Source organism: Lissotriton vulgaris, chromosome 4_1, assembly GCF_964263255.1.
Source record: "Lissotriton vulgaris chromosome 4_1, aLisVul1.2, whole genome shotgun sequence".
Classification (NCBI taxonomy): Eukaryota; Metazoa; Chordata; class Amphibia; order Caudata; family Salamandridae; genus Lissotriton; species Lissotriton vulgaris.
Genome location: NC_141691.1, coordinates 1,301,301,100 through 1,301,328,365, shown reverse-complemented (window position 1 = coordinate 1,301,328,365; position 27,266 = coordinate 1,301,301,100). Strand labels below are relative to the sequence as shown.

Genomic DNA, 27,266 nt, shown 5'->3' with positions numbered 1-27,266 from the left:
TTGAAAATAGATGTATTTTCTTCAGTATCATTTGTATGTCTATATTTCCTTCGAGGGGAAGCTGACACAATGATTAGATGAATCAATTGCATATAGGTGATGAATTGTTATTTATTGCTAAAACACATGGAAAAAACATTAATGGCTCTAAGTTCTAACACTAAGTATGAAAATCTCTTTTGTATTGTAATTTTTCTAAAGTCATATTAGTTTCTTCATGTTGATATTATATATTTATAACTTCATGGTAAACCTCCGAAATTAAGCTTTCCAAATCTCCCGGGTTAACTATCATTAGCACTTCTTCTTATGCTGGACTTCCAGGAATTTGTGCAGACCGGCCTGTTAGCTCAGATGGTTAGAGCGTGGTGCTAATAACGCCAAGGTCAAAGGTTCGATCCCGTACAGGCCAAGTTTAATTGTTTGTAAAAAGATACATTTTTCTTGTGTCTCATTTTTGACTGTTTATCACCTTGGATCAAAAGCTACTTGAAGGATTGGATGAATACATTTGATATAGTTGTAGAATTAATTATCATTCTGAAAGCTCCTGGAATATCTATAATTGGTTCTAAGTTCTAACGCCAAGTAACTAAATCTCTTATTTATTGCAATTTATTGAGGTCATTTTTGTTTTGTCTTGTTGATGAAATATAAAGATAGTATGAATGTAAACAGCTGAATATAAGCTTTCCAACTATCCCGGGTTAACAATCAGTAGCACTTCATCATCTGCTATTTCTTCAATAGTATGCTATATATTTAGTGAGCCTATTAGTTTAGTCTTTAGAGCATAAAGTTAAAAATGCCAAGGACATACTTTCAATCAGTCTCCAAGCCAATACTTGATGCTCCTGTAATGTTGAAAATAGATGTATTTTCTTCTGTATCATGTGTATCTCTATATTTCCTTTGAGGGGAAGCTGATAGAATGATTAAATGAATCAATTGCATATAGGTGATGAATTGTTATTTATTGCTAAAACACATGGAAAAAACATTAATGGTTCTTAGTTCTAACACTAAGTATGAAAATCTCTTTTGTATTGTAATTTTTCTAAAGTCATATTAGTTTCTTCATGTTGATAATTTATATTTATAACTTCATGGTACACCTCTGAAATTAAGCGTTCCAAATCTCCCGGGTTAACTATCATTAGCACTTCTTCATATGCTCGACTTCCAGGTATTTGTGCAAAATGGCCTGTTAGCTCAGATGGTTGTTATTTATTGCTAAAACACATGGAAGAAACATTAATGGTTCTAAGTTCTAACACTAAGTATGAAAATCTCTTTTGTATTGTAATTTTTTAAAGTCATATTAGTTTCTTCATGTTGATATTATATAAGTATAACTTCATGGTAAACCTCTGAAATTAAGCTTTCCAAATCTCCCGGGTTAACTATCATTAGCACTTCTTCATATGCTGGACTTCCAGGATATTGTGCAAAATGGCCTGTTAGCTCAGATGGTTAGAGCGTGGTGCTAATAACGCCAATGTCACAGGTTCGATCCCTGTACAGGCCAAGTTTAATTGTTTGTAAAAAGATTAATTTTTCTTGTGTCTCATTTTTGACTGTTTATCACCTTGGATCAAACGCTGCTTGAAGGATTGGATGAATGCATTTGATATAGTTGTAGAATTAATTATTATTCTGAAAGCTCCTGGAATATCTATTAATGGTTCTAAGTTCTAACGCCAAGTAACTAAATCTCTTATTTATTGAAATTTATTGAGGTCATTTTTGTTTTGTCTTGTTGATGAAATATAAAGATAGTATGAATGTAAACAGCTGAATATAAGCTTTCCAACTATCCCGGGTTAACAATCAGTAGCACTTCATCATCTGCTATTTCTTCAATAGTATGCTATATATTTAGTGAGCCTATTAGTTTAGTCTTTAGAGCATAAAGTTAAAAATGCCAAGGACATACTTTCAATCCGTCTCCAAGCCAATACTTGATGCTCCTTTAATGTTGAAAATAGATGTATTTTCTTCTGTATCATGTGTATCTCTATATTTCCTTTGAGGGGAAGCTGATAGAATGATTAAATGAATCAATTGCATATAGGTGATGAATTGTTATTTATTGCTAAAACACATGGAAAAAACATTAATGGTTCTAAGTTCTAACACTAAGTATGAAAATCTCTTTTGTATTGTAATTTTTTTAAAGTCATATAAGTTTCTTCATGTTGATATTATATATTTATAACTTCATGTTAAACCTCTGAAGTTAAGCTTTCCAAATCTCCCGGGTTAACTATCATTAGCACTTCTTCATATGCTGGACTTCCAGTAATTTGTGCAAAATGGCCTGTTAGCTCAGATGGTTAGAGCGTGGTGCTAATAACGCCAAGGTCACAGGTTCGATCCCTGTACAGGCCAAGTTTAATTGTTTGTAAAAAGATACATTTTTCTTGTGTCTCATTTTTGACTGTTTATCACCTTGGATCAAACGCTGCTTGAAGGATTGGATGAATACATTTGATATAGTTGTAGAATTAATTATTATTCTGAAAGCTCCTGAAATATCTATTAATGGTTCTAAGTTCTAACGCCAAGTAACTAAATCTCTTATTTATTGCAATTTATTGAGGTCATTTTTGTTTTGTCTTGTTGATGAAATATAAAGATAGTATGAATGTAAACAGCTGAATATAAGCTTTCCAAATATCCCGGGTTAACAATCGGTAGCACTTCATCATCTGCTATTTCTTCAATAGTATGCTATGTATTTATTGAGCCTATTAGTTTAGTCTGGAGAGCATAAAGTTAAAAATGCCAAGGACATACTTTCAATCAGTCTCCAAGCCAATACTTGATGCTCCTTTAATGTTGAAAATAGATGTATTTTCTTCTGTATAATGTGTATGTCTATATTTCCTTTTGAGGGGAAGCTAATAGAATGATTAGATCAATCAATTGCATATAGGTGATGAATTGTTATTTATTGCTAAAACACATGGAAAAAAACATTAATGGCTCTAAGTTCTAACACTAAGTATGAAAATCTCTTTTGTATTGTAATTTTTCTAAAGTCATATTAGTTTCTTCATGTTGATAATTTATATTTATAACTTCATGGTACACCTCTGAAATTAAGCTTTCCAAATCTCCCGGGTTAACTATCATTAGCACTTCTTCATATGCTCGACTTCCAGGTATTTGTGCAAAATGGCCTGTTAGCTCAGATGGTTGTTATTTATTGCTAAAACACATGGAAGAAACATTAATGGTTCTAAGTTCTAACACTAAGTATGAAAATCTCTTTTGTATTGTAATTTTTTAAAGTCATATTAGTTTCTTCATGTTGATATTATATAAGTATAACTTCATGGTAAACCTCTGAAATTAAGCTTTCCAAATCTCCCGGGTTAACTATCATTAGCACTTCTTCAAATGCTGGACTTCCAGGAATTTGTGCAAAACGGCCTGTTAGCTCAGATGGTTAGAGCGTGGTGCTAATAACGCCAAGGTCACAGGTTCGATCCCTGTACAGGCCAAGTTTAATTGTTTGTAAAAAGATTAATTTTTCTTGTGTCTCATTTTTGACTGTTTATCACCTTGGATCAAACGCTGCTTGAAGGATTGGATGAATGCATTTGATATAGTTGTAGAATTATTAATTATTCTGAAAGCTCCTGGAATATCTATTAATGGTTCTAAGTTCTAACGCCAAGTAACTAAATCTCTTATTTATTGAAATTTATTGAGGTCATTTTTGTTTTGTCTTGTTGATGAAATATAAAGATAGTATGAATGTAAACAGCTGAATATAAGCTTTCCAACTATCCCGGGTTAACAATCGGTAGCACTTCATCATCTGCTATTTCTTCAATAGTATGCTATATATTTATTGAGCCTATTAGTTTAGTCTTTAGAGCATAAAGTTAACAATGCCAAGAACATACTTTCAATCAGTCTCTAAGCCAATACTTGATGCTCCTTTAATGTTGAAAATAGATGTATTTTCTTCAGTATCATTTGTATGTCTATATTTCCTTCGAGGGGAAGCTGACACAATGATTAGATGAATCAATTGCATATAGGTGATGAATTGTTATTTATTGCTAAAACACATGGAAAAAACATTAATGGCTCTAAGTTCTAACACTAAGTATGAAAATCTCTTTTGTATTGTAATTTTTCTAAAGTCATATTAGTTTCTTCATGTTGATATTATATATTTATAACTTCATGGTAAACCTCCGAAATTAAGCTTTCCAAATCTCCCGGGTTAACTATCATTAGCCCTTCTTCATATGCTGGACTTCCAGGAATTTGTGCAGACCGGCCTGTTAGCTCAGATGGTTAGAGCGTGGTGCTAATAATGCCAAGGTCAAAGGTTCGATCCCTGTGCAGGCCAAGTTTAATTGTTTGAAAAAAGATTAATTTTTCTTGTGTCTCATTTTTGACTGTTTATCACCTTGGATCAAAAGCTACTTGAAGGATTGGATGAATACATTTGATATAGTTGTAGAATTAATTATCATTCTGAAAGCTCCTGGAATATCTATAATTGGTTCTAAGTTCTAACGCCAAGTAACTAAATCTCCTATTTATTGCAATTTATTGAGGTCATTTTTGTTTTGTCTTGTTGATGAAATATAAAGATAGTATGAATGTAAACAGCTGAATATAAGCTTTCCAACTATCCCGGGTTAACAATCAGTAGCACTTCATCATCTGCTATTTCTTCAATAGTATGCTATATATTTAGTGAGCCTATTAGTTTAGTCTTTAGAGCATAAAGTTAAAAATGCCGGGTTAACAATCAGTAGCACTTCATCATCTGCTATTTCTTCAATAGTATGCTATATATTTAGTGAGCCTATTAGTTTAGTCTTTAGAGCATAAAGTTAAAAATGCCAAGGACATACTTTCAATCAGTCTCCAAGCCAATACTTGATGCTCCTGTAATGTTGAAAATAGATGTATTTTCTTCTGTATCATGTGTATCTCTATATTTCCTTTGAGGGGAAGCTGATAGAATGATTAAATGAATCAATTGCATATAGGTGATGAATTGTTATTTATTGCTAAAACACATGGAAAAAACATTAATGGTTCTTAGTTCTAACACTAAGTATGAAAATCTCTTTTGTATTGTAATTTTTCTAAAGTCATATTAGTTTCTTCATGTTGATAATTTATATTTATAACTTCATGGTACACCTCTGAAATTAAGCGTTCCAAATCTCCCGGGTTAACTATCATTAGCACTTCTTCATATGCTCGACTTCCAGGTATTTGTGCAAAATGGCCTGTTAGCTCAGATGGTTGTTATTTATTGCTAAAACACATGGAAGAAACATTAATGGTTCTAAGTTCTAACACTAAGTATGAAAATCTCTTTTGTATTGTAATTTTTTAAAGTCATATTAGTTTCTTCATGTTGATATTATATAAGTATAACTTCATGGTAAACCTCTGAAATTAAGCTTTCCAAATCTCCCGGGTTAACTATCATTAGCACTTCTTCATATGCTGGACTTCCAGGATATTGTGCAAAATGGCCTGTTAGCTCAGATGGTTAGAGCGTGGTGCTAATAACGCCAATGTCACAGGTTCGATCCCTGTACAGGCCAAGTTTAATTGTTTGTAAAAAGATTAATTTTTCTTGTGTCTCATTTTTGACTGTTTATCACCTTGGATCAAACGCTGCTTGAAGGATTGGATGAATGCATTTGATATAGTTGTAGAATTAATTATTATTCTGAAAGCTCCTGGAATATCTATTAATGGTTCTAAGTTCTAACGCCAAGTAACTAAATCTCTTATTTATTGAAATTTATTGAGGTCATTTTTGTTTTGTCTTGTTGATGAAATATAAAGATAGTATGAATGTAAACAGCTGAATATAAGCTTTCCAACTATCCCGGGTTAACAATCAGTAGCACTTCATCATCTGCTATTTCTTCAATAGTATGCTATATATTTAGTGAGCCTATTAGTTTAGTCTTTAGAGCATAAAGTTAAAAATGCCAAGGACATACTTTCAATCCGTCTCCAAGCCAATACTTGATGCTCCTTTAATGTTGAAAATAGATGTATTTTCTTCTGTATCATGTGTATCTCTATATTTCCTTTGAGGGGAAGCTGATAGAATGATTAAATGAATCAATTGCATATAGGTGATGAATTGTTATTTATTGCTAAAACACATGGAAAAAACATTAATGGTTCTAAGTTCTAACACTAAGTATGAAAATCTCTTTTGTATTGTAATTTTTTTAAAGTCATATAAGTTTCTTCATGTTGATATTATATATTTATAACTTCATGTTAAACCTCTGAAGTTAAGCTTTCCAAATCTCCCGGGTTAACTATCATTAGCACTTCTTCATATGCTGGACTTCCAGTAATTTGTGCAAAATGGCCTGTTAGCTCAGATGGTTAGAGCGTGGTGCTAATAACGCCAAGGTCACAGGTTCGATCCCTGTACAGGCCAAGTTTAATTGTTTGTAAAAAGATACATTTTTCTTGTGTCTCATTTTTGACTGTTTATCACCTTGGATCAAACGCTGCTTGAAGGATTGGATGAATACATTTGATATAGTTGTAGAATTAATTATTATTCTGAAAGCTCCTGAAATATCTATTAATGGTTCTAAGTTCTAACGCCAAGTAACTAAATCTCTTATTTATTGCAATTTATTGAGGTCATTTTTGTTTTGTCTTGTTGATGAAATATAAAGATAGTATGAATGTAAACAGCTGAATATAAGCTTTCCAAATATCCCGGGTTAACAATCGGTAGCACTTCATCATCTGCTATTTCTTCAATAGTATGCTATGTATTTATTGAGCCTATTAGTTTAGTCTGGAGAGCATAAAGTTAAAAATGCCAAGGACATACTTTCAATCAGTCTCCAAGCCAATACTTGATGCTCCTTTAATGTTGAAAATAGATGTATTTTCTTCTGTATAATGTGTATGTCTATATTTCCTTTTGAGGGGAAGCTAATAGAATGATTAGATCAATCAATTGCATATAGGTGATGAATTGTTATTTATTGCTAAAACACATGGAAAAAAACATTAATGGCTCTAAGTTCTAACACTAAGTATGAAAATCTCTTTTGTATTGTAATTTTTCTAAAGTCATATTAGTTTCTTCATGTTGATAATTTATATTTATAACTTCATGGTACACCTCTGAAATTAAGCTTTCCAAATCTCCCGGGTTAACTATCATTAGCACTTCTTCATATGCTCGACTTCCAGGTATTTGTGCAAAATGGCCTGTTAGCTCAGATGGTTGTTATTTATTGCTAAAACACATGGAAGAAACATTAATGGTTCTAAGTTCTAACACTAAGTATGAAAATCTCTTTTGTATTGTAATTTTTTAAAGTCATATTAGTTTCTTCATGTTGATATTATATAAGTATAACTTCATGGTAAACCTCTGAAATTAAGCTTTCCAAATCTCCCGGGTTAACTATCATTAGCACTTCTTCAAATGCTGGACTTCCAGGAATTTGTGCAAAACGGCCTGTTAGCTCAGATGGTTAGAGCGTGGTGCTAATAACGCCAAGGTCACAGGTTCGATCCCTGTACAGGCCAAGTTTAATTGTTTGTAAAAAGATTAATTTTTCTTGTGTCTCATTTTTGACTGTTTATCACCTTGGATCAAACGCTGCTTGAAGGATTGGATGAATGCATTTGATATAGTTGTAGAATTATTAATTATTCTGAAAGCTCCTGGAATATCTATTAATGGTTCTAAGTTCTAACGCCAAGTAACTAAATCTCTTATTTATTGAAATTTATTGAGGTCATTTTTGTTTTGTCTTGTTGATGAAATATAAAGATAGTATGAATGTAAACAGCTGAATATAAGCTTTCCAACTATCCCGGGTTAACAATCGGTAGCACTTCATCATCTGCTATTTCTTCAATAGTATGCTATATATTTATTGAGCCTATTAGTTTAGTCTTTAGAGCATAAAGTTAACAATGCCAAGAACATACTTTCAATCAGTCTCTAAGCCAATACTTGATGCTCCTTTAATGTTGAAAATAGATGTATTTTCTTCAGTATCATTTGTATGTCTATATTTCCTTCGAGGGGAAGCTGACACAATGATTAGATGAATCAATTGCATATAGGTGATGAATTGTTATTTATTGCTAAAACACATGGAAAAAACATTAATGGCTCTAAGTTCTAACACTAAGTATGAAAATCTCTTTTGTATTGTAATTTTTCTAAAGTCATATTAGTTTCTTCATGTTGATATTATATATTTATAACTTCATGGTAAACCTCCGAAATTAAGCTTTCCAAATCTCCCGGGTTAACTATCATTAGCCCTTCTTCATATGCTGGACTTCCAGGAATTTGTGCAGACCGGCCTGTTAGCTCAGATGGTTAGAGCGTGGTGCTAATAATGCCAAGGTCAAAGGTTCGATCCCTGTGCAGGCCAAGTTTAATTGTTTGAAAAAAGATTAATTTTTCTTGTGTCTCATTTTTGACTGTTTATCACCTTGGATCAAAAGCTACTTGAAGGATTGGATGAATACATTTGATATAGTTGTAGAATTAATTATCATTCTGAAAGCTCCTGGAATATCTATAATTGGTTCTAAGTTCTAACGCCAAGTAACTAAATCTCCTATTTATTGCAATTTATTGAGGTCATTTTTGTTTTGTCTTGTTGATGAAATATAAAGATAGTATGAATGTAAACAGCTGAATATAAGCTTTCCAACTATCCCGGGTTAACAATCAGTAGCACTTCATCATCTGCTATTTCTTCAATAGTATGCTATATATTTAGTGAGCCTATTAGTTTAGTCTTTAGAGCATAAAGTTAAAAATGCCGGGTTAACAATCAGTAGCACTTCATCATCTGCTATTTCTTCAATAGTATGCTATATATTTAGTGAGCCTATTAGTTTAGTCTTTAGAGCATAAAGTTAAAAATGCCAAGGACATACTTTCAATCAGTCTCCAAGCCAATACTTGATGCTCCTGTAATGTTGAAAATAGATGTATTTTCTTCTGTATCATGTGTATCTCTATATTTCCTTTGAGGGGAAGCTGATAGAATGATTAAATGAATCAATTGCATATAGGTGATGAATTGTTATTTATTGCTAAAACACATGGAAAAAACATTAATGGTTCTAAGTTCTAACACTAAGTATGAAAATCTCTTTTGTATTGTAATTTTTCTAAAGTCATATTAGTTTCTTCATGTTGATAATTTATATTTATAACTTCATGGTACACCTCTGAAATTAAGCGTTCCAAATCTCCCGGGTTAACTATCATTAGCACTTCTTCATATGCTCGACTTCCAGGTATTTGTGCAAAATGGCCTGTTAGCTCAGATGGTTGTTATTTATTGCTAAAACACATGGAAGAAACATTAATGGTTCTAAGTTCTAACACTAAGTATGAAAATCTCTTTTGTATTGTAATTTTTTAAAGTCATATTAGTTTCTTCATGTTGATATTATATAAGTATAACTTCATGGTAAACCTCTGAAATTAAGCTTTCCAAATCTCCCTGGTTAACTATCATTAGCACTTCTTCATATGCTGGACTTCCAGGAATTTGTGCAAAATGGCCTGTTAGCTCAGATGGTTAGAGCGTGGTGCTAATAACGCCAATGTCACAGGTTCGATCCCTGTACAGGCCAAGTTTAATTGTTTGTAAAAAGATTAATTTTTCTTGTGTCTCATTTTTGACTGTTTATCACCTTGGATCAAACGCTGCTTGAAGGATTGGATGAATGCATTTGATATAGTTGTAGAATTAATTATTATTCTGAAAGCTCCTGGAATATCTATTAATGGTTCTAAGTTCTAACGCCAAGTAACTAAATCTCTTATTTATTGAAATTTATTGAGGTCATTTTTGTTTTGTCTTGTTGATGAAATATAAAGATAGTATGAATGTAAACAGCTGAATATAAGCTTTCCAACTATCCCGGGTTAACAATCAGTAGCACTTCATCATCTGCTATTTCTTCAATAGTATGCTATATATTTAGTGAGCCTATTAGTTTAGTCTTTAGAGCATAAAGTTAAAAATGCCAAGGACATACTTTCAATCCGTCTCCAAGCCAATACTTGATGCTCCTTTAATGTTGAAAATAGATGTATTTTCTTCTGTATCATGTGTATCTCTATATTTCCTTTGAGGGGAAGCTGATAGAATGATTAAATGAATCAATTGCATATAGGTGATGAATTGTTATTTATTGCTAAAACACATGGAAAAAACATTAATGGTTCTAAGTTCTAACACTAAGTATGAAAATCTCTTTTGTATTGTAATTTTTTTAAAGTCATATAAGTTTCTTCATGTTGATATTATATATTTATAACTTCATGGTAAACCTCTGAAGTTAAGCTTTCCAAATCTCCCGGGTTAACTATCATTAGCACTTCTTCATATGCTGGACTTCCAGTAATTTGTGCAAAATGGCCTGTTAGCTCAGATGGTTAGAGCGTGGTGCTAATAACGCCAAGGTCACAGGTTCGATCCCTGTACAGGCCAAGTTTAATTGTTTGTAAAAAGATACATTTTTCTTGTGTCTCATTTTTGACTGTTTATCACCTTGGATCAAACGCTGCTTGAAGGATTGGATGAATACATTTGATATAGTTGTAGAATTAATTATTATTCTGAAAGCTCCTGAAATATCTATTAATGGTTCTAAGTTCTAACGCCAAGTAACTAAATCTCTTATTTATTGCAATTTATTGAGGTCATTTTTGTTTTGTCTTGTTGATGAAATATAAAGATAGTATGAATGTAAACAGCTGAATATAAGCTTTCCAAATATCCCGGGTTAACAATCGGTAGCACTTCATCATCTGCTATTTCTTCAATAGTATGCTATGTATTTATTGAGCCTATTAGTTTAGTCTGGAGAGCATAAAGTTACAAATGCCAAGGACATACTTTCAATCAGTCTCCAAGCCAATACTTGATGCTCCTTTAATGTTGAAAATAGATGTATTTTCTTCTGTATAATGTGTATGTCTATATTTCCTTTTGAGGGGAAGCTAATAGAATGATTAGATCAATCAATTGCATATAGGTGATGAATTGTTATTTATTGCTAAAACACATGGAAAAAAACATTAATGGCTCTAAGTTCTAACACTAAGTATGAAAATCTCTTTTGTATTGTAATTTTTCTAAAGTCATATTAGTTTCTTCATGTTGATAATTTATATTTATAACTTCATGGTACACCTCTGAAATTAAGCTTTCCAAATCTCCCGGGTTAACTATCATTAGCACTTCTTCATATGCTCGACTTCCAGGTATTTGTGCAAAATGGCCTGTTAGCTCAGATGGTTGTTATTTATTGCTAAAACACATGGAAGAAACATTAATGGTTCTAAGTTCTAACACTAAGTATGAAAATCTCTTTTGTATTGTAATTTTTTAAAGTCATATTAGTTTCTTCATGTTGATATTATATAAGTATAACTTCATGGTAAACCTCTGAAATTAAGCTTTCCAAATCTCCCGGGTTAACTATCATTAGCACTTCTTCAAATGCTGGACTTCCAGGAATTTGTGCAAAACGGCCTGTTAGCTCAGATGGTTAGAGCGTGGTGCTAATAACGCCAAGGTCACAGGTTCGATCCCTGTACAGGCCAAGTTTAATTGTTTGTAAAAAGATTAATTTTTCTTGTGTCTCATTTTTGACTGTTTATCACCTTGGATCAAACGCTGCTTGAAGGATTGGATGAATGCATTTGATATAGTTGTAGAATTATTTATTATTCTGAAAGCTCCTGGAATATCTATTAATGGTTCTAAGTTCTAACGCCAAGTAACTAAATCTCTTATTTATTGAAATTTATTGAGGTCATTTTTGTTTTGTCTTGTTGATGAAATATAAAGATAGTATGAATGTAAACAGCTGAATATAAGCTTTCCAACTATCCCGGGTTAACAATCGGTAGCACTTCATCATCTGCTATTTCTTCAATAGTATGCTATATATTTATTGAGCCTATTAGTTTAGTCTTTAGAGCATAAAGTTAACAATGCCAAGAACATACTTTCAATCAGTCTCTAAGCCAATACTTGATGCTCCTTTAATGTTGAAAATAGATGTATTTTCTTCAGTATCATTTGTATGTCTATATTTCCTTCGAGGGGAAGCTGACACAATGATTAGATGAATCAATTGCATATAGGTGATGAATTGTTATTTATTGCTAAAACACATGGAAAAAACATTAATGGCTCTAAGTTCTAACACTAAGTATGAAAATCTCTTTTGTATTGTAATTTTTCTAAAGTCATATTAGTTTCTTCATGTTGATATTATATATTTATAACTTCATGGTAAACCTCCGAAATTAAGCTTTCCAAATCTCCCGGGTTAACTATCATTAGCACTTCTTCATATGCTGGACTTCCAGGAATTTGTGCAGACCGGCCTGTTAGCTCAGATGGTTAGAGCGTGGTGCTAATAATGCCAAGGTCAAAGGTTCGATCCCTGTACAGGCCAAGTTTAATTGTTAGAAAAAAGATTAATTTTTCTTGTGTCTCATTTTTGACTGTTTATCACCTTGGATCAAACGATGCTTGAAGGATCGGATGAATACATTTGATATAGTTGTAGAATTAATTATTATTTTGAAAGCTCCTGGAATATCTATTAATGGTTCTAAGTTCTAACACCAAGTAACTAAATCTCTTATTTATTGCAATTTATTGAGGTCATTTTTGTTTTGTCTTGTTGATGAAATATAAAAATAGTATGAATGTAAACAGCTGAATATAAGCTTTCCAACTATCCCGGGTTAACAATCAGTAGCACTTCATCATCTGCTATTTCTTCAATAGTATGCTATATATTTAGTGAGCCTATTAGTTTAGTCTTCAGAGCATAAAGTTAAAAATGCCAAGGACATACTTTCAATCCGTCTCCAAGCCAATACTTGATGCTCCTTTAATGTTGAAAATAGATGTATTTTCTTCTGTATCATGTGTATCTCTATATTTCCTTTGAGGGGAAGCTGATAGAATGATTAAATGAATCAATTGCATATAGGTGATGAATTGTTATTTATTGCTAAAACACATGGAAAAAACATTAATGGTTCTAAGTTCTAACACTAAGTATGAAAATCTCTTTTGTATTGTAATTTTTTTAAAGTCATATAAGTTTCTTCATGTTGATATTATATATTTATAACTTTCATATTCATATGCTGGACTTCCAGGATTTTGTGCAAAACGGCCTGTTAGCTCAGATGGTTAGAGCGTGGTGCTAATAACACCAAGGTCACAGGTTCAATCCCTGTACAGGCCAAGTTTAATTGTTTGTAAAAAGATACATTTTTCTTGTGTCTCATTTTTGACTGTTTATCACCTTGGATCAAAAGCTACTTGAAGGATTGGATGAATACATTTGATATAGTTGTAGAATTAATTATCATTCTGAAAGCTCCTGGAATATCTATAATTGGTTCTAAGTTCTAACGCCAAGTAACTAAATCTCTTATTTATTGCAATTTATTGAGGTCATTTTTGTTTTGTATTGTTGATGAAATATAAAGATAGTATGAATGTAAACAGCTGAATATAAGCTTTCCAACTATCCCGGGTTAACAATCAGTAGCACTTCATCATCTGCTATTTCTTCAATAGTATGCTATATATTTAGTGAGCCTATTAGTTTAGTCTTTAGAGCATAAAGTTAAAAATGCCAAGGACATACTTTCAATCAGTCTCCAAGCCAATACTTGATGCTCCTGTAATGTTGAAAATAGATGTATTTTCTTCTGTATCATGTGTATCTCTATATTTCCTTTGAGGGGAAGCTGATAGAATGATTAAATGAATCAATTGCATATAGGTGATGAATTGTTATTTATTGCTAAAACACATGGAAAAAACATTAATGGTTCTAAGTTCTAACACTAAGTATGAAAATCTCTTTTGTATTGTAATTTTTCTAAAGTCATATTAGTTTCTTCATGTTGATAATTTATATTTATAACTTCATGGTACACCTCTGAAATTAAGCGTTCCAAATCTCCCGGGTTAACTATCATTAGCACTTCTTCATATGCTCGACTTCCAGGTATTTGTGCAAAATGGCCTGTTAGCTCAGATGGTTGTTATTTATTGCTAAAACACATGGAAGAAACATTAATGGTTCTAAGTTCTAACACTAAGTATGAAAATCTCTTTTGTATTGTAATTTTTTTAAGTCATATTAGTTTCTTCATGTTGATATTATATAAGTATAACTTCATGGTAAACCTCTGAAATTAAGCTTTCCAAATCTCCCGGTTAACTATCATTAGCACTTCTTCATATGCTGGACTTCCAGGAATTTGTGCAAAACGGCCTGTTAGCTCAGATGGTTAGAGCGTGGTGCTAATAACGCCAAGGTCACAGGTTCGATCCCTGTACAGGCCAAGTTTAATTGTTTGTAAAAAGATTAATTTTTCTTGTGTCTCATTTTTGACTGTTTATCACCTTGGATCAAACGCTGCTTGAAGGATTGGATGAATGCATTTGATATAGTTGTAGAATTAATTATTATTCTGAAAGCTCCTGGAATATCTATTAATGGTTCTAAGTTCTAACGCCAAGTAACTAAATCTCTTATTTATTGAAATTTATTGAGGTCATTTTTGTTTTGTCTTGTTGATGAAATATAAAGATAGTATGAATGTAAACAGCTGAATATAAGCTTTCCAACTATCCCTGGTTAACAATCGGTAGCACTTCATCATCTGCTATTTCTTCAATAGTATGCTATATATTTATTGAGCCTATTAGTTTAGTCTTTAGAGCATAAAGTTAACAATGCCAAGAACATACTTTCAATCAGTCTCTAAGCCAATACTTGATGCTCCTTTAATGTTGAAAATAGATGTATTTTCTTCAGTATCATTTGTATGTCTATATTTCCTTCGAGGGGAAGCTGACACAATGATTAGATGAATCAATTGCATATAGGTGATGAATTGTTATTTATTGCTAAAACACATGGAAAAAACATTAATGGCTCTAAGTTCTAACACTAAGTATGAAAATCTCTTTTGTATTGTAATTTTTCTAAAGTCATATTAGTTTCTTCTTGTTGATATTATATATTTATAACTTCAGGGTAAACCTCCGAAATTAAGCTTTCCAAATCTCCCGGGTTAACTATCATTAGCACTTCTTCATATGCTGGACTTCCAGTAATTTGTGCAAAATGGCCTGTTAGCTCAGATGGTTAGAGGGTGGTGCTAATAACGCCAAGGTCACAGGTTCGATCCCTGTACAGGCCAAGTTTAATTGTTTGAAAAAAGATTAATTTTTCTTGTGTCTCATTTTTGACTGTTTATCACCTTGGATCAAACGATGCTTGAAGGATTGGATGAATACATTTGATATAGTTGTAGAATTAATTATTATTCTGAAAGCTCCTGGACTATCTATTAATGGTTCTAAGTTCTAACACCAAGTAACTAAATCTCTTATTTATTGAAATTTATTGAGGTCATTTTTGTTTTGTCTTGTTGATGAAATATAAAAATAGTATGAATGTAAACAGCTGAATATAAGCTTTCCAACTATCCCGGGTTAACAATCAGTAGCACTTCATCATCTGCTATTTCTTCAATAGTATGCTATATATTTAGTGAGCCTATTAGTTTAGTCTTCAGAGCATAAAGTTAAAAATGCCAAGGACATACTTTCAATCCGTCTCCAAGCCAATACTTGATGCTCCTTTAATGTTGAAAATAGATGTATTTTCTGTCTGTTAGGTCAGATGGTTAGAGCGTGGTGCTAATAACGCCAAGGTCACAGGTTCGATCCCTGTACAGGCTAAGTTTAATTGTTTGTAAAAAGATTAATTTTTCTTGTGTCTCATTTTTGACTGTTTATCACCTTGGATCAAACGCTGCTTGAAGGATTGGATGAATGCATTTGATATAGTTGTAGAATTAATTATTATACTGAAAGCTCCTGGAATATCTATTAATGGTTCTAAGTTCTAACGCCAAGTAACTAAATCTCTTATTTATTGAAATTTATTGAGGTCATTTTTGTTTTGTCTTGTTGATGAAATATAAAGATAGTATGAATGTAAACAGCTGAATATAAGCTTTCCAACTATCCCTGGTTAACAATCGGTAGCACTTCATCATCTGCTATTTCTTCAATAGTATGCTATATATTTATTGAGCCTATTAGTTTAGTCTTTAGAGCATAAAGTTAACAATGCCAAGAACATACTTTCAATCAGTCTCTAAGCCAATACTTGATGCTCCTTTAATGTTGAAAATAGATGTATTTTCTTCAGTATCATTTGTATGTCTATATTTCCTTCGAGGGGAAGCTGACACAATGATTAGATGAATCAATTGCATATAGGTGATGAATTGTTATTTATTGCTAAAACACATGGAAAAAACATTAATGGCTCTAAGTTCTAACACTAAGTATGAAAATATCTTTTGTATTGTAATTTTTCTAAAGTCATATTAGTTTCTTCTTGTTGATATTATATATTTATAACTTCATGGTAAACCTCCGAAATTAAGCTTTCCAAATCTCCCGGGTTAACTATCATTAGCACTTCTTCATATGCTGGACTTCCAGTAATTTGTGCAAAATGGCCTGTTAGCTCAGATGGTTAGAGGGTGGTGCTAATAACGCCAAGGTCACAGGTTCGATCCCTGTACAGGCCAAGTTTAATTGTTTGAAAAAAGATTAATTTTTCTTGTGTCTCATTTTTGACTGTTTATCACCTTGGATCAAACGATGCTTGAAGGATTGGATGAATACATTTGATATAGTTGTAGAATTAATTATTATTCTGAAAGCTCCTGGACTATCTATTAATGGTTCTAAGTTCTAACACCAAGTAACTAAATCTCTTATTTATTGCAATTTATTGAGGTCATTTTTGTTTTGTCTTGTTGATGAAATATAAAAATAGTATGAATGTAAGCAGCTGAATATAAGCTTTCCAACTATCCCGGGTTAACAATCAGTAGCACTTCATCATCTGCTATTTCTTCAATAGTATGCTATATATTTAGTGAGCCTATTAGTTTAGTCTTCAGAGCATAAAGTTAAAAATGCCAAGGACATACTTTCAATCCGTCTCCAAGCCAATACTTGATGCTCCTTTAATGTTGAAAATAGATGTATTTTCTTCTGTATCATGTGTATCTCTATATTTCCTTTGAGGGGAAGCTGATAGAATGATTAAATGAATCAATTGCATATAGGTGATGAATTGTTATTTATTGTTAAAACACATGGAAAAAGCATTAATGGTTCTAAGTTCTAACACTAAGTATGAAAATCTCTTTTGTATTGTAATTTTTTTAAAGTCATATAAGTTTCTTCATGTTGATATTATATATTTATAACTTCATGGTAAACCTCTGAAGTTAAGCTTTCCAAATCTCCCGGGTTAACTGTCATTAGCACTTCTTCATATGCTGGACTTCCAGTAATTTGTGCAAAATGGCCTGTTAGCTCAGATGGTTAGAGCGTGGTGTTAATAACGCCAAGGTCACAGGTTCGATCCCTGTACAGGCCAAGTTTAATTGTTTGTAAAAAGATAAATGTTTCTTGTGTCTCATTTTTGACTGTTTATCACCTTGGATCAAATGCTGCTTGAAGGATTGCATGAATACATTTGATATAGTTGTAGAATTAATTATTATTCTGAAAGCTCCTGAAATATCTATTAATGGTTCTAAGTTCTAACGCCAAGTAACTAAATCTCCTATTTATTGCAATTTATTGAGGTCATTTTTGTTTTGTCTTGTTGATGAAATATAAAGATAGTATGAATGTAAACAGCTGAATATAAGCTTTCCAACTATCCCGGGTTAACAATCGGTAGCACTTCATCATCTGCTATTTCTTCAATAGTATGCTATGTATTTATTGAGCCTATTAGTTTAGTCTGTAGAGCATAAAGTTAAAAATGCCAAGGACATACTTTCAATCAGTCTCCAAGCCAATACTTGATGCTCCTTTAATGTTGAAAATAGATGTATTTTCTTCTGTATAATGTGTATGTCTATATTTCCTTTGAGGGGAAGCTGATAGAATGTTTAGATGAATCAATTGCATATAGGTGATGAATTGTTATTTATTGCTAAAACACATGGAAAAAACATTAATGGTTCTAAGTTCTAACACTAAGTATGAAAATCTCTTTTGTATTGTAATTTTTCTAAAGTCATATTAGTTTCTTCATGTTGATAATTTATATTTATAACTTCATGGTACACCTCTGAAATTAAGCTTTCCAAATCTCCCGGGTTAACTATCATTAGCACTTCTTCATATGCTGGACTTCCAGGAATTTGTGCAAAATGGCCTGTTAGCTCAGATGGTTAGAGCGTGGTGCTAATGACGCCAAGGTCACAGGTCCGATCCCTGTACAGGCCAAGTTTAATTGTTTGTAAAAAGATACATTTTTCTTGTGTCTCATTTTTGACTGTTTATCACCTTGGATCAAAAGCTACTTGAAGGATTGGATGAATACATTTGATATAGTTGTAGAAGTAATTATCATTCTATAAGCTCCTGGAATATCTATAATTGGTTCTAAGTTCTAACGCCAAGTAACTAAATCTCTTATTTATTGCAATTTATTGAGGTCATTTTTGTTTTGTCTTGTTGATGAAATATAAAGATAGTATGAATGTAAACAGCTGAATATAAGCTTTCCAACTATCCCGGGTTAACAATCAGTAGCACTTCATCATCTGCTATTTCTTCAATAGTATGCTATATATTTAGTGAGCCTATTAGTTTAGTCTTTAGAGCATAAAGTTAAAAATGCCAAGGACATACTTTCAATCAGTCTCCAAGCCAATAAGTGATGCTCCTTTAATGTTGAAAATAGATGTATTTTCTTCTGTATAATGTGTATGTCTATATTTCCTTTGAGGGGAAGCTGATAGAATGATTAGATGAATCAATTGCATATAGGTGATGAATTGTTATTTATTGCTAAAACACATGGAAAAAACAATAATGGTTCTAAGTTCTAACACTAAGTATGAAAATCTCTTTTATATTGTAATTTTTCTAAAGTCATATTAGTTTCTTCATGTTGATAATTTATATTTATAACTTCATGGTACACCTCCGAAATTAAGCTTTCCAAATCTCCCGGGTTCACTATCATTAGCACTTCTTCATATGCTGGACTTCCAGGAATTTGTGCAAAATGGCCTGTTAGCTCAGATGGTTAGAGCGTGGTGCTAATAACGCCAAGGTCACAGGTTCGATCCCTGTACAGGCCAAGTTTAATTGTTTGAAAAAAGATTAATTTTTCTTGTGTCTCATTTTTGACTGTTTATCACCTTGGATCAAACGATGCTTGAAGGATTGGATGAATACATTTGATATAGTTGTAGAATTAATTATTATTCTGAAAGCTCTTGGAATATCTATTAATGGTTCTAAGTTCTAACACCAAGTAACTAAATCTCTTATTTATTGCAATTTATTGAGGTCATTTTTGTTTTGTCTTGTTGATGAAATATAAAAATAGTATGAATGTAAACAGCTGAATATAAGCTTTCCAACTATCCCGGGTTAACAATCAGTAGCACTTCATCATCTGCTATTTCTTCAATAGTATGCTATATATTTAGTGAGCCTATTAGTTTAGTCTTTAGAGCATAAAGTTAAAAATGCCAAGGACATACTTTCAATCCGTCTCCAAGCCAATACTTGATGCTCCTTTAATGTTGAAAATAGATGTATTTTCTTCTGTATCATGTGTATCTCTATATTTCCTTTGAGGGGAAGCTGATAGAATGATTAAATGAATCAATTGCATATAGGTGATGAATTGTTATTTATTGCTAAAACACATGGAAAAAACATTAATGGTTCTAAGTTCTAACACTAAGTATGAAAATCTCTTTTGTATTGTAATTTTTTTAAAGTCATATAAGTTTCTTCATGTTGATATTATATATTTATAACTTCATGGTAAACCTCTGAAGTTAAGCTTTCCAAATCTCCTGGGTTAACTATCATTAGCACTTCTTCATATGCTGGACTTCCAGTAATTTGTGCAAAATGGCCTGTTAGCTCAGATGGTTAGAGCGTGGTGCTAATAACGCCAAGGTCACAGGTTCGATCCCTGTACAAGCCAAGTTTAATTGTTTGTAAAAAGATTAATTTTTCTTGTGTCTCATTTTTGACTGTTTATCACCTTGGATCAAACGCTGCTTGAAGGATTGGATGAATACATTTGATATAGTTGTAGAATTAATTATTATTCTGAAAGCTCCTGAAATATCTATTAATGGTTCTAAGTTCTAACGCCAAGTAACTAAATCTCTTATTTATTGCAATTTATTGAGGTCATTTTTGTTTTGTCTTGTTGATGAAATATAAAGATAGTATGAATGTAAACAGCTGAATATAAGCTTTCCAAATATCCCGGGTTAACAATCGGTAGCACTTCATCATCTGCTATTTCTTCAATAGTATGCTATGTATCTATTGAGCCTATTAGTTTAGTCTGGAGAGCATAAAGTTAAAAATGCCAAGGACATACTTTCAATCCGTCTCCAAGCCAATACTTGATGCTCCTTTAATGTTGAAAATAGATGTATTTTCTTCTGTATCATGTGTATCTCTATATTTCCTTTGAGGGGAAGCTGATAGAATGATTAAATGAATCAATTGCATATAGGTGATGAATTGTTATTTATTGCTAAAACACATGGAAAAAACATTAATGGTTCTAAGTTCTAACACTAAGTATGAAAATCTCTTTTGTATTGTAATTTTTTTAAAGTCATATAAGTTTCTTCATGTTGATATTATATATTTATAACTTCATGGTAAACCTCTGAAGTTAAGCTTTCCAAATCTCCTGGGTTAACTATCATTAGCACTTCTTCATATGCTGGACTTCCAGTAATTTGTGCAAAATGGCCTGTTAGCTCAGATGGTTAGAGCGTGGTGCTAATAACGCCAAGGTCACAGGTTCGATCCCTGTACAAGCCAAGTTTAATTGTTTGTAAAAAGATTAGTTTTTCTTGTGTCTCATTTTTGACTGTTTATCACCTTGGATCAAACGCTGCTTGAAGGATTGGATGAATACATTTGATATAGTTGTAGAATTAATTATTATTCTGAAAGCTCCTGAAATATCTATTAATGGTTCTAAGTTCTAACGCCAAGTAACTAAATCTCTTATTTATTGCAATTTATTGAGGTCATTTTTGTTTTGTCTTGTTGATGAAATATAAAGATAGTATGAATGTAAACAGCTGAATATAAGCTTTCCAAATATCCCGGGTTAACAATCGGTAGCACTTCATCATCTGCTATTTCTTCAATAGTATGCTATGTATTTATTGAGCCTATTAGTTTAGTCTGGAGAGCATAAAGTTAAAAATGCCAAGGACATACTTTCAATCAGTCTCCAAGCCAATACTTGATGCTCCTTTAATGTTGAAAATAGATGTATTTTCTTCTGTATAATGTGTATGTCTATATTTCCTTTTGAGGGGAAGCTAATAGAATGAGTAGATCAATCAATTGCATATAGGTGATGAATTGTTATTTATTGCTAAAACACATGGAAAAAAACATTAATGGCTCTAAGTTCTAACACTAAGTATGAAAATCTCTTTTGTATTGTAATTTTTCTAAAGTCATATTAGTTTCTTCATGTTGATAATTTATATTTATAACTTCATGGTACACCTCTGAAATTAAGCTTTCCAAATCTCCCGGGTTAACTATCATTAGCACTTCTTCATATGCTCGACTTCCAGGTATTTGTGCAAAATGGCCTGTTAGCTCAGATGGTTGTTATTTATTGCTAAAACACATGGAAGAAACATTAATGGTTCTAAGTTCTAACACTAAGTATGAAAATCTCTTTTGTATTGTAATTTTTTAAAGTCATATTAGTTTCTTCATGTTGATATTATATAAGTATAACTTCATGGTAAACCTCTGAAATTAAGCTTTCCAAATCTCCCGGGTTAACTATCATTAGCACTTCTTCAAATGCTGGACTTCCAGGAATTTGTGCAAAACGGCCTGTTAGCTCAGATGGTTAGAGCGTGGTGCTAATAACGCCAAGGTCAAAGGTTCGATCCCTGTACAGGCCAAGTTGAATTGTTTGTAAAAAGATTAATTTTTCTTGTGTCTCATTTTTGACTGTTTATCACCTTGGATCAAACGCTGCTTGAAGGATTGGATGAATGCATTTGATATAGTTGTAGAATTAATTATCATTCTATAAGCTCCTGGAATATCTATAATTGGTTCTAAGTTCTAATGCCAAGTAACTAAATCTCTTATTTATTGCAATTTATTAAGGTCATTTTTGTTTTGTCTTGTTGATGAAATATAAAGATAGTATGAATGTAAACAGCTGAATATAAGCTTTCCAACTATCCCGGGTTAACAATCAGTAGCACTTCATCATCTGCTATTTCTTCAATAGTATGCTATATATTTAGTGAGCCTATTAGTTTAGTCTTTAGAGCATAAAGTTAAAAATGCCAAGGACATACTTTCAATCAGTCTCCAAGCCAATAAGTGATGCTCCTTTAATGTTGAAAATAGATGTATTTTCTTCTGTATAATGTGTATGTCTATATTTCCTTTGAGGGGAAGCTGATAGAATGATTAGATGAATCAATTGCATATAGGTGATGAATTGTTATTTATTGCTAAAACACATGGAAAAAACATTAATGGTTCTAAGTTCTAACACTAAGTATGAAAATCTCTTTTGTATTGTAATTTTTCTAAAGTCATATTAGTTTCTTCATGTTGATAATTTATATTTATAACTTCATGGTACACCTCCGAAATTAAGCTTTCCAAATCTCCCGGGTTCACTATCATTAGCACTTCTTCATATGCTGGACTACCAGTAATTTGTGCAAAATGGCCTGTTAGCTCAGATGGTTAGAGCGTGGTGCTAATAACGCCAAGGTCACAGGTTCGATCCCTGTACAAGCCAAGTTTAATTGTTTGTAAAAAGATTAATTTTTCTTGTGTCTCATTTTTGACTGTTTATCACCTTGGATCAAACGCTGCTTGAAGGATTGGATGAATACATTTGATATAGTTGTAGAATTAATTATTATTCTGAAAGCTCCTGAAATATCTATTAATGGTTCTAAGTTCTAACGCCAAGTAACTAAATCTCTTATTTATTGCAATTTATTGAGGTCATTTTTGTTTTGTCTTGTTGATGAAATATAAAGATAGTATGAATGTAAACAGCTGAATATAAGCTTTCCAAATATCCCGGGTTAACAATCGGTAGCACTTCATCATCTGCTATTTCTTCAATAGTATGCTATGTATTTATTGAGCCTATTAGTTTAGTCTGGAGAGCATAAAGTTAAAAATGCCAAGGACATACTTTCAATCCGTCTCCAAGCCAATACTTGATGCTCCTTTAATGTTGAAAATAGATGTATTTTCTTCTGTATCATGTGTATCTCTATATTTCCTTTGAGGGGAAGTTGATAGAATGATTAAATGAATCAATTGCATATAGGTGATGAATTGTTATTTATTGCTAAAACACATGGAAAAAACATTAATGGTTCTAAGTTCTAACACTAAGTATGAAAATCTCTTTTGTATTGTAATTTTTTTAAAGTCATATAAGTTTCTTCATGTTGATATTATATATTTATAACTTCATGGTAAACCTCTGAAGTTAAGCTTTCCAAATCTCCTGGGTTAACTATCATTAGCACTTCTTCATATGCTGGACTTCCAGTAATTTGTGCAAAATGGCCTGTTAGCTCAGATGGTTAGAGCGTGGTGCTAATAACGCCAAGGTCACAGGTTCGATCCCTGTACAAGCCAAGTTTAATTGTTTGTAAAAAGATTAATTTTTCTTGTGTCTCATTTTTGACTGTTTATCACCTTGGATCAAACGCTGCTTGAAGGATTGGATGAATACATTTGATATAGTTGTAGAATTAATTATTATTCTGAAAGCTCCTGAAATATCTATTAATGGTTCTAAGTTCTAACGCCAAGTAACTAAATCTCTTATTTATTGCAATTTATTGAGGTCATTTTTGTTTTGTCTTGTTGATGAAATATAAAGATAGTATGAATGTAAACAGCTGAATATAAGCTTTCCAAATATCCCGGGTTAACAATCGGTAGCACTTCATCATCTGCTATTTCTTCAATAGTATGCTATGTATTTATTGAGCCTATTAGTTTAGTCTGGAGAGCATAAAGTTAAAAATGCCAAGGACATACTTTCAATCAGTCTCCAAGCCAATACTTGATGCTCCTTTAATGTTGAAAATAGATGTATTTTCTTCTGTATAATGTGTATGTCTATATTTCCTTTTGAGGGGAAGCTAATAGAATGAGTAGATCAATCAATTGCATATAGGTGATGAATTGTTATTTATTGCTAAAACACATGGAAAAAAACATTAATGGCTCTAAGTTCTAACACTAAGTATGAAAATCTCTTTTGTATTGTAATTTTTCTAAAGTCATATTAGTTTCTTCATGTTGATAATTTATATTTATAACTTCATGGTACACCTCTGAAATTAAGCTTTCCAAATCTCCCGGGTTAACTATCATTAGCACTTCTTCATATGCTCGACTTCCAGGTATTTGTGCAAAATGGCCTGTTAGCTCAGATGGTTGTTATTTATTGCTAAAACACATGGAAGAAACATTAATGGTTCTAAGTTCTAACACTAAGTATGAAAATCTCTTTTGTATTGTAATTTTTTAAAGTCATATTAGTTTCTTCATGTTGATATTATATAAGTATAACTTCATGGTAAACCTCTGAAATTAAGCTTTCCAAATCTCCCGGGTTAACTATCATTAGCACTTCTTCAAATGCTGGACTTCCAGGAATTTGTGCAAAACGGCCTGTTAGCTCAGATGGTTAGAGCGTGGTGCTAATAACGCCAAGGTCACAGGTTCGATCCCTGTACAGGCCAAGTTGAATTGTTTGTAAAAAGCTTAATTTTTCTTGTGTCTCATTTTTGACTGTTTATCACCTTGGATCAAACGCTGCTTGAAGGATTGGATGAATGCATTTGATATAGTTGTAGAATTATTTATTATTCTGAAAGCTCCTGGAATATCTATTAATGGTTCTAAGTTCTAACGCCAAGTAACTAAATCTCTTATTTATTGAAATTTATTGTGGTCATTTTTGTTTTGTCTTGTTGATGAAATATAAAGATAGTATGAATGTAAACAGCTGAATATAAGCTTTCGAAATATCCCGGGTTAACAATCGGTAGCACTTCATCATCTGCTATTTCTTCAATAGTATGCTATGTATTTATTGAGCCTATTAGTTTAGTCTGGAGAGCATAAAGTTAAAAATGCCAAGGACATACTTTCAATCAGTCTCCAAGCCAATACTTGATGCTCCTTTAATGTTGAAAATAGATGTATTTTCTTCTGTATAATGTGTATGTCTATATTTCCTTTGAGGGGAAGCTAATAGAATGATTAGATCAATCAATTGCATATAGGTGATGAATTGTTATTTATTGCTAAAACACATGGAAAAAAACATTAATGGCTCTAAGTTCTAACACTAAGTATGAAAATCTCTTTTGTATTGTAATTTTTCTAAAGTCATATTAGTTTCTTCATGTTGATAATTTATATTTATAACTTCATGGTACACCTCTGAAATTAAGCTTTCCAAATCTCCCGGGTTAACTATCATTAGCACTTCTTCATATGCTCGACTTCCAGGTATTTGTGCAAAATGGCCTGTTAGCTCAGATGGTTGTTATTTATTGCTAAAACACATGGAAGAAACATTAATGGTTCTAAGTTCTAACACTAAGTATGAAAATCTCTTTTGTATTGTAATTTTTTAAAGTCATATTAGTTTCTTCATGTTGATATTATATAAGTATAACTTCATGGTAAACCTCTGAAATTAAGCTTTCCAAATCTCCCGGGTTAACTATCATTAGCACTTCTTCAAATGCTGGACTTCCAGGAATTTGTGCAAAACGGCCTGTTAGCTCAGATGGTTAGAGCGTGGTGCTAATAACGCCAAGGTCACAGGTCCGATCCCTGTACAGGCCAAGTTTAATTGTTTGTAAAAAGATACATTTTTCTTGTGTCTCATTTTTGACTGTTTATCACCTTGGATCAAAAGCTACTTGAAGGATTGGATGAATACATTTGATATAGTTGTAGAATTAATTATCATTCTGAAAGCTCCTGGAATATCTATAATTGGTTCTAAGTTCTAACGCCAAGTAACTAAATCTCTTATTTATTGCAATTTATTGAGGTCATTTTTGTTTTGTCTTGTTGATGAAATATAAAGATAGTATGAATGTAAACAGCTGAATATAAGCTTTCCAACTATCCCGGGTTAACAATCAGTAGCACTTCATCATCTGCTATTTCTTCAATAGTATGCTATATATTTAGTGAGCCTATTAGTTTAGTCTTTAGAGCATAAAGTTAAAAATGCCAAGCACATACTTTCAATCAGTCTCCAAGCCAATACTTGATGCTCCTGTAATGTTGAAAATAGATGTATTTTCTTCTGTATCATGTGTATGTCTATATTTCCTTTGAGGGGAAGCTGATAGAATGATTAAATGAATCAATTGCATATAGGTGATGAATTGTTATTTATTGCTAAAACACATGGAAAAAAACATTAATGGTTCTAAGTTCTAACACTAAGTATGAAAATCTCTTTTGTATTGTAATTTTTCTAAAGTCATATTAGTTTCTTCATGTTGATAATTTATATTTATAACTTCATGGTACACCTCTGAAATTAAGCGTTCCAAATCTCCCGGGTTAACTATCATTAGCACTTCTTCATATGCTCGACTTCCAGGTATTTGTGCAAAATGGCCTGTTAGCTCAGATGGTTGTTATTTCTTGCTAAAACACATGGAAAAAACATTAATGGTTCTAAGTTCTAACACTAAGTATGAAAATCTCTTTTGTATTGTAATTTTTTTAAAGTCATATAAGTTTCTTCATGTTGATATTATATATTTATAACTTCATGGTAAACCTCTGAAGTTAAGCTTTCCAAATCTCCCGGGTTAACTGTCATTAGCACTTCTTCATATGCTGGACTTCCAGTAATTTGTGCAAAATGGCCTGTTAGCTCCGATGGTTAGAGCGTGGTGTTAATAACGCCAAGGTCACAGGTTCGATCCCTGTACAGGCCAAGTTTAATTGTTTGTAAAAAGATAAATGTTTCTTGTGTCTCATTTTTGACTGTTTATC

At 32.1% G+C, this 27,266-nt stretch overlaps 9 non-coding genes across 9 annotated transcripts; all 9 read left to right on the top strand.

Annotated features, from left to right (window-relative positions):
* The first annotated feature begins 2,317 nt into the window (after nucleotides 1-2,317).
* Nucleotides 2,318-2,391, top strand: TRNAI-AAU (transfer RNA isoleucine (anticodon AAU)). Its single transcript has one exon. It is a non-coding gene; the product is annotated as a tRNA-Ile (tRNA).
* A 1,044-nt stretch (nucleotides 2,392-3,435) lies between these two features.
* Nucleotides 3,436-3,509, top strand: TRNAI-AAU (transfer RNA isoleucine (anticodon AAU)). The gene has a single exon. It is a non-coding gene; the product is annotated as a tRNA-Ile (tRNA).
* Nucleotides 3,510-6,383: 2,874 nt separating this feature from the next.
* TRNAI-AAU (transfer RNA isoleucine (anticodon AAU)) lies at nucleotides 6,384-6,457 on the top strand. Its single transcript has one exon. It is a non-coding gene; the product is annotated as a tRNA-Ile (tRNA).
* Nucleotides 6,458-7,501: 1,044 nt separating this feature from the next.
* Nucleotides 7,502-7,575, top strand: TRNAI-AAU (transfer RNA isoleucine (anticodon AAU)). The gene has a single exon. It is a non-coding gene; the product is annotated as a tRNA-Ile (tRNA).
* A 2,874-nt stretch (nucleotides 7,576-10,449) lies between these two features.
* TRNAI-AAU (transfer RNA isoleucine (anticodon AAU)) lies at nucleotides 10,450-10,523 on the top strand. Its single transcript has one exon. It is a non-coding gene; the product is annotated as a tRNA-Ile (tRNA).
* Nucleotides 10,524-11,567: 1,044 nt separating this feature from the next.
* On the top strand, nucleotides 11,568-11,641 carry TRNAI-AAU (transfer RNA isoleucine (anticodon AAU)). The gene has a single exon. It is a non-coding gene; the product is annotated as a tRNA-Ile (tRNA).
* A 2,711-nt stretch (nucleotides 11,642-14,352) lies between these two features.
* TRNAI-AAU (transfer RNA isoleucine (anticodon AAU)) lies at nucleotides 14,353-14,426 on the top strand. Its single transcript has one exon. It is a non-coding gene; the product is annotated as a tRNA-Ile (tRNA).
* A 4,785-nt stretch (nucleotides 14,427-19,211) lies between these two features.
* TRNAI-AAU (transfer RNA isoleucine (anticodon AAU)) lies at nucleotides 19,212-19,285 on the top strand. The gene has a single exon. It is a non-coding gene; the product is annotated as a tRNA-Ile (tRNA).
* Nucleotides 19,286-24,899: 5,614 nt separating this feature from the next.
* TRNAI-AAU (transfer RNA isoleucine (anticodon AAU)) lies at nucleotides 24,900-24,973 on the top strand. Its single transcript has one exon. It is a non-coding gene; the product is annotated as a tRNA-Ile (tRNA).
* The last annotated feature ends 2,293 nt before the right edge of the window (nucleotides 24,974-27,266 follow it).